At 41.1% G+C, this 12,708-nt stretch overlaps 1 protein-coding gene across 3 annotated transcripts in view; it reads left to right on the plus strand.

The window, feature by feature from the left end:
* The window catches only part of SRR (serine racemase), a 19,686-nt gene continuing 6,978 nt past the window's right edge, over positions 1-12,708 (plus strand). Inside the window, exon 1 of one of the 3 annotated variants that reach the window (XM_004746843.3) lies at positions 1-405. The gene's annotated coding sequence lies outside the window, so the exon portion shown is untranslated. Of the gene's footprint in view, positions 406-8,836; positions 8,999-12,708 lie in introns of those variants that run through there. The other 2 variants (XM_004746844.3, XM_004746845.3) reach the window with 2 other exon arrangements.

Genomic DNA, 12,708 nt, shown 5'->3' on the forward strand with positions numbered 1-12,708 from the left:
TTCCGCGGCTCCAGAGAGCTGGGGAGGCGGGCACTGCGCGTGCGCAAAGGTGTGGTCGGGAAAGTGAGCTGAGGCTGGGGTTGGGAACGCCGCGCCTGTGAGGTGAGAAGAGATCGGGTGGAGCCGGGCCAGGCGTCGCGGGCGTTCGTGGCGGTTGCTGCTGTTGCTGCTTTGGTGGCCATCGAGGACACTGGTGCTGGTCTGGGGCTCGGGCTGACGGGGACATCCCACAATCCGGCCTCCTCCAGTCATCTTAGGCCAGGGTCTGCCTCCACAGGCCCGGACTATCGTCCCAGGCTGCTACTTGAGGACCTTAAAGGTCTTGTACGAGCACCCCACCCTTTTTTTAGATGAGGAAACTGAATCCTAGAGAAGCGTAGCAAATTGCCCAGGGTGACACAGTGGGTAAGTATCAGAGTATATCAGTCTTTTTCTTTAATGGCGGACTACATCCCCAAAACCCCTGACTTCTCCACTCCCTAACCTTTCTTTAAAAAAAAAAAAAAAAAGTACAGTATGGTTGGCTCTTGCTGACGGAAGGTTATGTGGAAGTAAATCAGGAGGTCAGGAGGTATTGTAAGTTGATTTGGGAAGTTCTGTATCATTGTGGATTCTTGGGAAAATTACTTGACTTCCTTGGATCTGTGGTGGTGGTTTTGTTTTTTTCATCTTTGAAATGTAACCGCATCAGAAGACTCCTATTTTAACTTCCTGTTCCTGAGCCCATGTTCGGAACCGTGGGGAAACTCCCTCCCCCAAGACTGCTTCTCTCCACCTGTTCCTCTTTACCGATCCCATACAGTCTATTGGACCTGTACACCATCAAATAGTTACCAGTAATTTTCCTTTGAGTGGGTCTAAAACATTTGATCAGTCTCTGACACTACTCATTCAATCCCTATTATGTGACACAGGTTTCACCACCAGAAGGCTAAGCAGATGGAGAAAGTCAATAGATATGTGAAAAGATTCAGTGTTTCAAAAGAAGGAGATTGGGCGCCTGGGTGGCTCAGTGGGTTAAGCCGCTGCCTTCGGCTCAGGTCATGATCTCAGGGTCCTGGGATCGAGTCCCGCATTGGGCTCTCTGCTCAGCAGGGAGCCTGCTTCCTTCTCTCTCTCTCTCTGCCTGCCTCTCAGTGTACTTGTGATTTCTCTCTGTCAAATAAACAAATAAAATCTTAAAAAAAAAAAAATAAATTTAAAAAAAAAAAAAAAGGAGATTAATTTGAGTGGTCAGAGCAAGTGGCAATATTTAAAACATATGAACAAAATATGGAGAAATATTAAAAACTATCATTCTTTTTTTTTTTTTTGAGAGAGAGAGAGATAGAGCAGGAGTGGGAGAGGGGTAGAGGGAAAAGCAGACTCCCCCCTGAGCAGGGAGCCAGATAAGTGCCTGGATGGCAGGACATTGGGATCATGACCTGAGCCAAAGACAGATGGTCAACCAGCTGATCCACCCAGGCACCCCAAAAGAACATGTTTTAACACTGAAATTAAGATATTGGATAACTTTTTTTTTCCAAAGATGGAAAAATAATCAACAAAATTCTTAGGAAAAACATGATTGCCAAATTAATGCAATAGTCTCTGTACTGCCAATGAGATATGTCAAAAGTTTAACCAGTTCAAGAGAATTTACCAGAACTCAGAGGGTAAAATATAAAACTATGAGAGACAAGAATAGAAGACATGGAGAATGGATCCCAAAAACTAGTAATAAAATACAAGTTCCAGAAGGTGATAAGAGAACTGACTGAGGAGAAACAGGAATCAAAGAAAAAATAGAAGAAAATTTACTAAGTTGATGGGGAAATTTAAATTTAAGACTTAAATTTAGCCTTCAGATCTAAAGGTTCATGAAATAACAAGGTAAAAATAAATGAACAATCATATTTAGGCCTGTATTACAGTGAAAGCTTCTGAGTTTAAAGAATTAAAATGTGGGGCGCCTGAGTGCCTCAGTTGTTTGGGCAGCTGCGTTGTACTTGGGTCATGATCCTGGAGTCCTAGGATCAAGTCCTACGTCTGGCTCCCAGCTCCATGGGCAGTCTGGTTCTCCATCTGACCTTCTCCACTCTCATGCTTTCTCTCACTGTCTCTCTCTCAAATAAATAAATAAAAATCTTTAAAAAAAAAAAAGAAAAGAAAATGTGTTTGACATGAAACAGTCAAGATAAATAATTTTAAAAAATGTTTTAAAGCCAGTTGCAGAACAACACATAGAGTATGGTTCTATTTGAGTACAGCAAAAAACCATTTATTGCATATGTAAGTTTCTATATAAATACATCCAAAAAAGGTATGCAAGAAGACATACTAAACATTTTAAAGTGGTTATCTTTGTAGAAGAGAATAAATTTAAGGGTTAGAGAGTGAAGGTTCTTTATTTTTCTGTAATGTTTTAAATTCTTACAGTAGGAATTTGGTCATATATGGGTAATCCAAAAAATAACAAGTTTGGATAGTGGAGAAGGGAGGAATTCAAATTTTTTTAAAAGATTTTGTTTATTCATTGGAGAAAGTGAGAACACAAGAGGAAATTGGGGTGGGGGAGGGAAAAGCAGACTCTCCATTGAGCCGGGAGCCTGATGCAGGGCTCCATCCCAGGACCCTGGGATCATAACCCAAGCCCAAGGCAGATGCTCAACCAGCTGGCCACCCAGGTGACCTGGGAGGAATTCAGTTTCTAAAAACAAAAATTGTACAGGTCATGTTTGCTGAGCACAGAGTAGTAAAATTAGAAATGAATAATCAAAAATTAAGCAAAATGTAGCTACTTGGAATTTTTTTTTTAAGCAAGTGGTTTTTTGTTGTTGTTGTTGTTGTTGTTTTTATTTGCCAGAGATCACAAGTAGGCACAGAGGCAGGCAGAGAAAGAGGAGGAAGCAGACTCCCCACTGAGCCGAGAGCCCGATGCAGGGCTCCATCCCAGGATCCTGAGATCATGACCTGGGATCTCAGGCAGAGGTTTAACCCACTGAGCCACCCAGGTGCCCCAACTTGGAAATTTTTTAAACAAAAAATTTTTTAAAGATTTTATTTAGGGGCGCCTGGGTGGCTCAGTGGGTTAAAGCCTCTGCCTTTGGCTCAGGTCATGATCCCAGGGTCCTGGGATCGAGCCCCGCATCGGGCTCTCTGCTCAGCAGGGAGCCTGCTTCCCTTCCTCTCTCTCTGCCTGCCTCTCTGCCTACTTGTGATCTCTGTTTGTCAAATAAAATAAATAAATAAATAAAAATTTAAAAAAAAAGATTTTATTTAAACATGAGAGAGGAGAGGATCAGAGGCAGAAGAGGACTTCTGCTGAGCAGGGAACCCTATCTGGACTCCATCCCAAGACTCCAGGATCATGACTTGAGCTGAAGGCAGTCGCTCAGCCAACTGAGCCACCCAGGTCCCTAAACATAAATAACTCATAGGTCAAAAAAGTAAACAAAGCTAAGACTGTGGGTTCTTTAAAAATTAAAACTGGGGCACATGGGTGGCTCAGTCAGTGGAACATCTGCCTTTGGGTTGGGCCATGATCCCAGAGTCCTGGGATCAAGCCCCATATGAGGCTCCCTGCTCAGTGGGGAGTCCTTCTTCTCTCTCTGACCCTCCCCCCTCTCATGGTGTCTCTCTCACTCTCTCTCTCTCTCAAATAAATAAAATCTTAAAAGAATAATAAAATTAATGAAAATATTGCATAGCAAAACCTATGGTATATCTTTTTTTTTTTTTTTTTTTTTTTTTTGACAGAGAAAGAGACAGCAAGAGAGGGAACACAAGCATGGGGAGTGGGAGAGGGAGAAGCAGGCCACCCATTAAGCAGAGAGCCCGATGTAGGACTTGATCCCAGCACCCTGGGATCATGACCCAAGCCAAAGGCAGATGCTCAACCAACTGAGCCACCCAGGCGCCCATCCTGTGGGTATATCATTAAGGATATACTCAGAGGAAAATTGATAGCCTGTGTGCTTTTATTATTAAATGTAAAAGAAAGCGATCCAATAATAGCACTTCTGGGTATTTACCCCCAAAATACAAAAACAGTAATTCAAAAGGGGTACATTTACCTCTGTGTTTATTGCACCAATAATAAATAACTTTAATAGCCAAATTATGGGAGCAGCCCAAGTGTCCATGGATACAGAAGATGTGATAGAGGGGCGCCTGGGTGATTCAGTGGGTTAAGCCTCTGCCTTCGGCTCAGGTCATGATCAAGGTCCTGGGATCAAGCCGCAAGGAGCCTGCTTCCCCCCGCACCCCCCTGCCGCCTGCCTCTCTGCCTACCTGTGATCTCTGTCTGTCAAATAAATAAATAAAATCTTTAAAAAAAAAAAAAAGATGTGATACATATATACAACAGAATATTATTCTGTAAAAAAGAATGAAATTTTGCCATTTGCAATAACATGAATGGAGCTAGAGAGTATAAGCCTAAATGAAATAAGTCTGTTTGAGAAGACAAATAACATGATTTCACTCATATGGGATTTAAGAAACAAATGAAAGAAAAAGACGAACCAAGAAAAAGATTCTTAACTATAGAGACTGATGGTTACCAGAGGGGAAGTTGGTAGGGGGATGAGTGAAATAGGTGAAGGGGATTAAAGAGTACACTTACCCTGATGAGCACTGAGCAATGTATAGAATTGTTGAATCACTATATTGTATGCTTGAAACTAATAGAACACTGTTAACTATACTGGAATTATAATTTAAAAACAATTAAAAAATAAATACAATTTTAAAATTTAAAAAAAAACTTAAAAGTTTTTAAAGAATGAAAATTAGGGCGCCAGTGTGGCTCAGTGGGTTAAAGCCTCTGCTTTCTGCTCGGGTCATGATCCCAGGGTCCTAGGATCGAGCCCCGCATAGGGCTCTCTGCTCAGCAGGGAGCCTGCTTTCCTTCCTCACTCTCTGCCTGCCTTTCTGCCTACTTGTGATCTCTGTCAAATAAATTTTTTTTAAATGTTTAAAAAAAAATGAAAACTAATAATGGGACATCTGGGTGGCTCAGTCAGTTAAACATCCAACTCTTAAGGGCACCTGGGTGGTTCATTGGGTGGGGCCTCTGCCTTCAGCTCAGTTCATGATCTCGGGGTCCTGGGATCTAGCTCCGCATCAGGCTCTCTGCTGGTCAGGGATCCTGCTTCCCCCACCCCCCTGCCTGCCTCTCTGCCTACTTGTGATCTCTCTCTCTCTCTCTCTGTCAAATAAATAAATAAAATCTTAAAAAAGAAATCCAACTCTTGGTTTGGGCTAGGGTCATGATCTCACTGTGGTGGGGTTGAACCCCACATCAGGCTCTCTGCTATCAGTGCAGGGTCTGCTTCAGACCTCTCCCTCTGCCCCTTCTTTATAAAATGAATACTTAAATCTTTTTAAAATGAATACTTAAATCTTTTTTTAAAAATGAAAGTTAGGGTCGCCTGGGTGGCTCAGTGGGTTAAAGCCTCTGCCTTCGGCTCAGGTCATGATCCCAGGGTCCTGGGATCGAGCCCCGCATCGGGCTCTCTGCTCAGCGGGGAGCCTGCTTCCTCCTCTCTCTCTGCCTGCCTCTCTGCCTGCTTGTTATCTCTGTCTGTCAAATAAATAAATAAAATCTTTTTTAAAAAATTAAAGTTATTAAGAATTATTATTTTTTTTTAAAGATTTTATTTATTTATTTGACAGAGAGAAATCACAAGTAGGCAGAGAGGCAGGCAGAGAGAGAGAGAGAGAGGAGGAAGCAGGCTCCCTGCTGAGCAGAGAGCCCGATGCGGGACTCGATCCCAGGACCCTGAGATCATGACCTGAGCCGAAGGCAGCGGCTTAACCACTGAGCCACCCAGGCGCCCGAGTTATTAAGAATTATTAAACAAGAGAAAATAGAATAAAGACAATAAAAAATTAATAAAAAGAATAGCACTTGATAAAGAGCTCATTTTTTCAGAAATATAATAGATGTTAAAAATAGACACATTTCTGGCAAAGAAAAAAAAGGATATCCTCTTAGATGTCTCATAATTCAAACTTAATTTCATGAAATCTCTGATTTTTCCTGAAATACTTCTCTCTTCACTAGTCGTATCTCAATTAATTATGCCATCATCTAAGTTTAAAACCCAGGAGTTACCCTTAACCTCCACCTCTCTCATTCCCCACATTTAATCCAATATCAGAATATGTGCTTTTTCTTTCTGTAGTGGACAGCTATGGTATTATCTCAACATTCTCATCTTTTCTCTCGAAAACTGCCCCCCACCCCATCCCATTCTTACTCAGAAGTACCTTTTCTTTTTCTTTCATTTTTTTCTTCTTCTCACTTTTGTTTGCTATTTTCCCCTCAGGTACAGAGATTTGAGGCAATCATATCTGGTTCACCCTTTCATCAACAAGTCCTTTCTTGTTTATCTTTTATTCTTTAAGTTATTCATGTTCCTTCCCTCCCTTCTTAGGTAGCCATTCTAATTGTGTTTAATATATGTCATTGGATATATATGTATCTTTGAATAATATATTGTATCATTTTATGTATGTGTTTTAAATGTATGTAATTGATACTGTGTTATAAAAATCATTCTGTTTCTTTTTCATGTTCCTGTAAATACTTGTAACTGTTGCATAGTATTGTCAAATGATCTCACACCCTTGGCCACTGGTCCTGGGCCAAGATGTGCCAATCAGAATCCTTATCCAGGATTTTTGAACTGAAACTAAGGGGAAAAAAATCCTTTCCTGTGTGGAAGCCATAAAATGTAAAACAGGAGCTGTCAACAGCCAAATGTCCTGCCATGTGGAACCAGCTGGTCTGCAATGAAAAAGAATGAAGCCAACATGCAAAAAAACAGCAGAGGTGAGAAACAATGAGAAAGTCCTGGAAAAATACCAAGTCTCTGGTTCCAGTTGTTCCTGAGATTTCATATTCCTGCCCTTCCCGTGGTTCAACTCTTCTTGGATTCCATGAACCAGTAAATCTTATTACCTCCATTTTGTGCCTAAGCCAGTTCATATTGGGATTCTATGACTTGCAAATAAGAGGCCTAATTATAATCTCCAAAATGTATCTCTCGTGTGTGTGTGTGTGTGTGATTTTTTTCTTAATTATGGTAAAGTCCATATAACATGAAATATACCATTGTAACCATTTTTTAAGTATGCAGTTCAGTAGTGTTAAGTGCATTGACATTGGTTGTACAGGCAATCTCCAGAACTCCTTTTATCTTGGAAAACTAAAACTATACAACTTCCCATCCTCCCTGTCCCCAGCTTCGGGCAACCACCATTTTAGTTTCTATGAATCTGACTACTCCAGGTACCTCACATAAGTGTAATCATACAGTAGTTGTTTCTTTGTGACTGGCTTATTTCATTTAGCCTAATATCTCCAAGATTCATCCATGTGGTCTGTCAGAATTTCCTTCCTTTTTAAGCTGAATGACATTCCATTGTATGTATATACCACATTTTGTTTACCCATTCATCTATTGATAGATACTTGGGTTGCTCCCACCTTTTGGCTATTATGAATAATGCTATTAACATAGGTGTACAAATACATCTTTGAAACACTTTTTGAATTCTTTGGGGTATATACCCAGAAGTGGAATTGTTGGATCATGAGGAATTCTATGTTTAATTATTTGAGGAACTACCATACTGTTCATAGCTGCTGCACCATTTTATTATTTCCACCAACAGCACACAAAAAGTCCAGTGTCTACACATCCTGGCCAACACTTGCTTGCTTAATAGTAGTCATCCTAATAGGTGTAAGGTGGTATCTCATTGTGGTTTTCATTTGAATTTCCCTAGTGATTAGTGATGTTGAGCATCTTTTCATGTGCTTGTGTCCATTTGTATATCTTCTTCAGAGAAATGTCCATTCAAGTCCTTTGCCCATTTTTAAATGAGATTTGTTTTTCCAAAAAGTATATTGATTATTTTTTTCTACCCCCACTTTCACCATCCAAGCACCTGTGCATTTTCATGTAGACAATACTTCTTAAATAGACTCCCTGATTCACTGTTATTTCTTTCCTTTTCATTAGGAACAATTTAGCCACAGTGATTTTCTGAAAATGCAAATTCTAGCATGTCACTTACCTGCTCAGAATTGTCCAATGGTATTCCATTGCTCTTCAGAAAAAAAATCCATGACTCATTGTCCCTTATGATGTAGATCCTGCCAATTTCGCTCTTTCTCACTGATCACTATTTTGGCCTTCTTTTAGTTTCTGGAATATGCCATGTTCCTTTCCTCTGTAAAACATTTGTGCATATTCCCTCCAGCTGAAACACTTTTCCATCTACTCTGCCTATTCACCTTATGGCTCATAAATTTAACTTCTCTATAAAGGGCTTTCCTTAGCCCTCCTTCCTTGATCTAAATACCCTCCCATTATAGTATCCTAACATACTTCCCTGATATCACCTATCAATATTTGTAAATATATATTTATTTTTGGATTATTTATAACACATCTCTCCGCTAGATTATAAGCTTTAAGAGCAGGGACAACTCTATTTTTCTAACATTATATCCCAGGATCAAATAATATCTGACACAAAGAGGTGTTCAATATTTGTTGATTGAATAAATAAAAATACCAAAGATAGGAAGAAAGCTTAGAAATATTAATGTGTTCAACTTTATACTAATACATTTGAGATTTTAAATTAGATGATTTCCCCCAAAAAGTTAAATATAAATTACCAAAATTAATTCAGAAGGAAGTAGCAAATCCAGATAAACCAATTAGCTGTGAAGTCATTGAAAAAGTTACCAGAGGTATACTTATAAGGTAAGGACAAATCATATATATTTTTTTTAATTTATTTGACAGAGACACAAAGAGGGAGAGGGAGCTTCCCGCCAAGCAGGGGGCTCAATTCCAGGACCCTGGCATCATGACCCAAGCCAAAGACAGACGCTTGGCAACGGAGCCACACAAGTGCCCCCAACAAATCATCTTTATTTGCAGATAGTGTGGTTGTTTGGAGAGTGAACTATAAAACTATTAGATCTAACAAGGTAATCTACTTAGGTATCCTATTACATGCTAATTATACAAAAACTATTACTTTTCATATATATTATCAGTAAGCAATTTAAATACTTATTTAAAAATATCTTATCTGGGCGCCTGGGTGGTTCAGTGGGTTAAGGCCTCTGCCTTGGGCTCGGGTCATGATCTCAGGGTCTTGGGATCGGGCTTTCTGCTCAGCAGGGAGCCTGCTTCCCTCTCTCTCTCTGCCTGCCTCTCTGTCTACTTGTGATCTCTCTGTCAAATAAATAAATAAAATCTTTAAAAACAAATAAACACCTTATCTTGGGGCGCCTGGGTGGCGCAGTGGGTTAAAGCCTCTGCCTTCAGCTCAGGTCATGATCTCAGGGTCCTGGGATCGAGTCCCACATCGGGCTCTCTGCTCGGCAGGGAGCCTCCTTCCTTCCCTCTCTCTCTGCCAACTTGTAATCTCTCTCTCTGTGTCAAATAAATAAATAAAATCTTTAAAATATATATATATATATACATATATATGTATATATATACACATAATATATATATACACATATATATGTATATATATATATACACATATACTTTATCACGAAAGCAACAAAAATACTTTGTACTTAGGCATAAACTTAATCAGATCTCCACAGGACTTACATAATGAGTTCTTGAGAAATCTAAAAAAGACTTTACTAATTGAAAGACACCCATGTTAATGAATGGGAAGGCTCAGTATTTTTAAATATCAATTATGACTCAGTTCATTTGTATATCTTAAACTGGCAACCTTGATAAAAGATTTTGAAAGTTCATTTGAAAGAACTGATGGGAGGGGCGCCTGGGTGGCTCAGTGGGTTAAAGCCTCTGCCTTCGGCCCAGGTCATGATCTCAGGGTCCTGGGATCGAGCCCCGCATCGGGCTCTCTGCTCGGCAGGGAGCCTGCTTCCCCCTCTCTCTCTCTCTGCCTGCCTCTCTGCCTACTTGTGATCTCTCTCTGTCAAATAAATAAATAAAAATCTTTAAAAAAAAAAAAAAAGAACCGATGGGAGAAAATCCAATACATTTTGGAGTAATCATGGCAGAATGTACTAAATATGGTGAACAACTGGAGAAGGAACTGGAAGTCTGATTAGTGGAACAAAATACAAAGTCCAGAAAGGTCCCAAGCATTAAAAAAAATTTGATTTTTTTAAAAAGATTTTTTATTTTATTTATTTGACAGAGATCACAAGTAGGCAGAGAGGCAGGCAGAGAGAGGGGGGAAGCAGGCTCCCCGCTGAGCAGAGAGCACAATATGGGGCTCTATCCCAGGACCCTGGGATCATGACCTGGGCTGAAGGCAGAGGACTTAACCCACTGAGCCACACAGGTGCCCCAAGAAATATAATTTTTTTAAAGAGTTTATTTACTTATTTGACAGAGATCTCAAGCAGGCAGAGAGGCAGGCAGAGAGTGAGAGGGAAACAGGTTCCCCGCTGAGCAGAGAGCGAATGTGGGGCTCCTTCCCAGGACCCTGAGATCATGACCTGAGCTGAAAGCAGAGGCTTTAACCCACTGAGCCACCCAGGTGCCCAGAAATTTAATTTTTGATAAACATGGCATTTCAGAAAAAAATAAATGATCTGTTTGGAAGTGGTATGTTAAAGATTCACAAAAGAATGTGGCCAATATACAGCAAAAAATGTTTAATCACTACTAAAGAAATACATATTCAAACTACAAAACATATTAAATTGATGGATCAAAAATGATACTGCAGGGGCGCCTGGGTGGCTCAGTGGGTTAAAACCTCTGCCTTCAGCTCAGGTGATGATCCCAGGGTCCTGGGATCAAGCCCCGCATCGGGCTCTCTGCTCAGTGGCGAGCCTGCTCCCCCTTCTCTCTCTGCCTGCCTCTCTGCCTACTTGTGATTTCTCTCCCTGTCAAATAAATAAATAAAATCTTTTAAAAATAATTAATTAATTGATTGATTGATTGATTAATTTAAAAAGGATACTGCAGGGTGAAGGGAAAAGGGCATTCCTTTAGAAACTGCTGTTCGGAGTGTAAATTGATAAAATCTACAACTCCTCTGGAATTCAGTTTGGCAGTGGGTATCAAATGTCTTAATGTGCATACTTTTTTTTTAAAAGATTTTATTTTTTATTTATTTGACAGAGATCACAAGTAGGCAGAGAGTCAGGCAGAAGCAGGCTCCCCGCCGAGCAGAGAGCCTGATGCAGGACTCGATCCCAGGGTCCCTGGATCATGACTTGAGCTGAAGGCAGAGGCCTTAACACACTGAGCCACCCAGGCGCCCAATGTGCATACTTTTTGATGCAAAATACCCTTTGACAGAATCTTCCCACAAAGATCTTGCAACATACCTGTTCGTTACATTATTATAGACAAAAAATTATAGAAAAAAGAATCTATTCAAAAAGTTATGTAAAACTTTTTAAACTATGGTATTTTTGTAAAAAGAAGTAGCCATTTAGCAGCACCTAGGTGGCTTAGTTGGTTAAGCCACTGCCTTTGGCTCAGGTCATGATCCTGGAGTCCAGGAATCGAGTCCCGCATCAGGCTCCCTGCTCGGCGGGGAGTCTCCTTTCCCCTCTGACCATCCCCCTTCTCATGCTCTCTCTCTTAGTCTCTCTCTCAAACAAATAAATAAAAATCTTTAAAAAAAAAAAAAAAGTAGCCATTTAAAATGTTGTGTATCGGGGTGCCTGGGTGGTTCAGTGGGTTAAGCCTCTGACTTTGGCTCAGGCCATATCTCAGGGTCCTGGGATCTAGCCCTTCATCAAGCTCTCTACTCAGCTGGGAGCCTGCTTCCACCCCCCCCCCCCCCGTCCCTGCTTGACTTTCTGCCTACTTCTGATCCCTGTCTGTCAAATAAATAAATAAAATCTTTAAAAAATAAGAAAATAGGGGCACCTGGTGGCTCAATGGGTTAAGCCTCTGCCTTCAGCTCAGGTCATGGTCTCAGGGTCCTGGGAAGGAGCCCCACATTCGCTCTCTGCTCAGCGGGGAACCTGTTTCCCTCTCACTCTCTGCCTGCCTCTCTGCCTGCTTGAGATCTCTGTCAAATAAGTAAATAAACTCTTTAAAAAAATTATATTTCTTGGGGCACCTGTGTGGCTCAGTGGGTTAAGTCCTCTGCCTTCAGCCCAGGTCATGATCCCAGGGTCCTGGGATAGAGCCCCATATTGTGCTCTCTGCTCAGCGGGGAGCCTGCTTCCCCCCGCCCCGCCTGCCTCTCTGCCTACTTGTGATCTCTATCTGTCAAATGAATAAATAAAATCTTTAAAAAAAAAGATTTTATGTATTTTCGGGCGCCTGGGTGGCTCAGTAGGTTGAGCCTCTGCCTTCCGCTCAGGTCATGATCTCAGGGTCCTGAGATTGAGCCCCGCTTTGGACTCTCTGCTCAGCAGGGAGCTTGCTCCACCCCCCTTCTCTGCCTGCCCCTCTGCCTACTTATGATGTCTGCCTGTCAAAAAATAAATAAAATATTTATTTTTAAAGAATAAATAAATATTTATTCTTTAAAAATAAATAAGTATTTTTTTAAATTTATTTGACAGATCACTAGTAGGCAGAGAGGCTGGCAGAGAGAGAGAGGAGGAAGCAGGCTCCCCATTGAGCAGAGAGCCCGACACGGGGCTCAATCCCAGGACCGATCCCAGGACTGATCCCAGGACCCTGGGACCATGACCTGAGCCGAAGGCAGAGGCTTTAACCCACTGAG

This window comes from Mustela putorius, unplaced genomic scaffold (assembly GCF_011764305.1).
Source record: "Mustela putorius furo isolate JIRA1106 unplaced genomic scaffold, ASM1176430v1.1 tig00003962_pilon_pilon_pilon, whole genome shotgun sequence".
Classification (NCBI taxonomy): domain Eukaryota; kingdom Metazoa; phylum Chordata; class Mammalia; order Carnivora; family Mustelidae; genus Mustela; species Mustela putorius.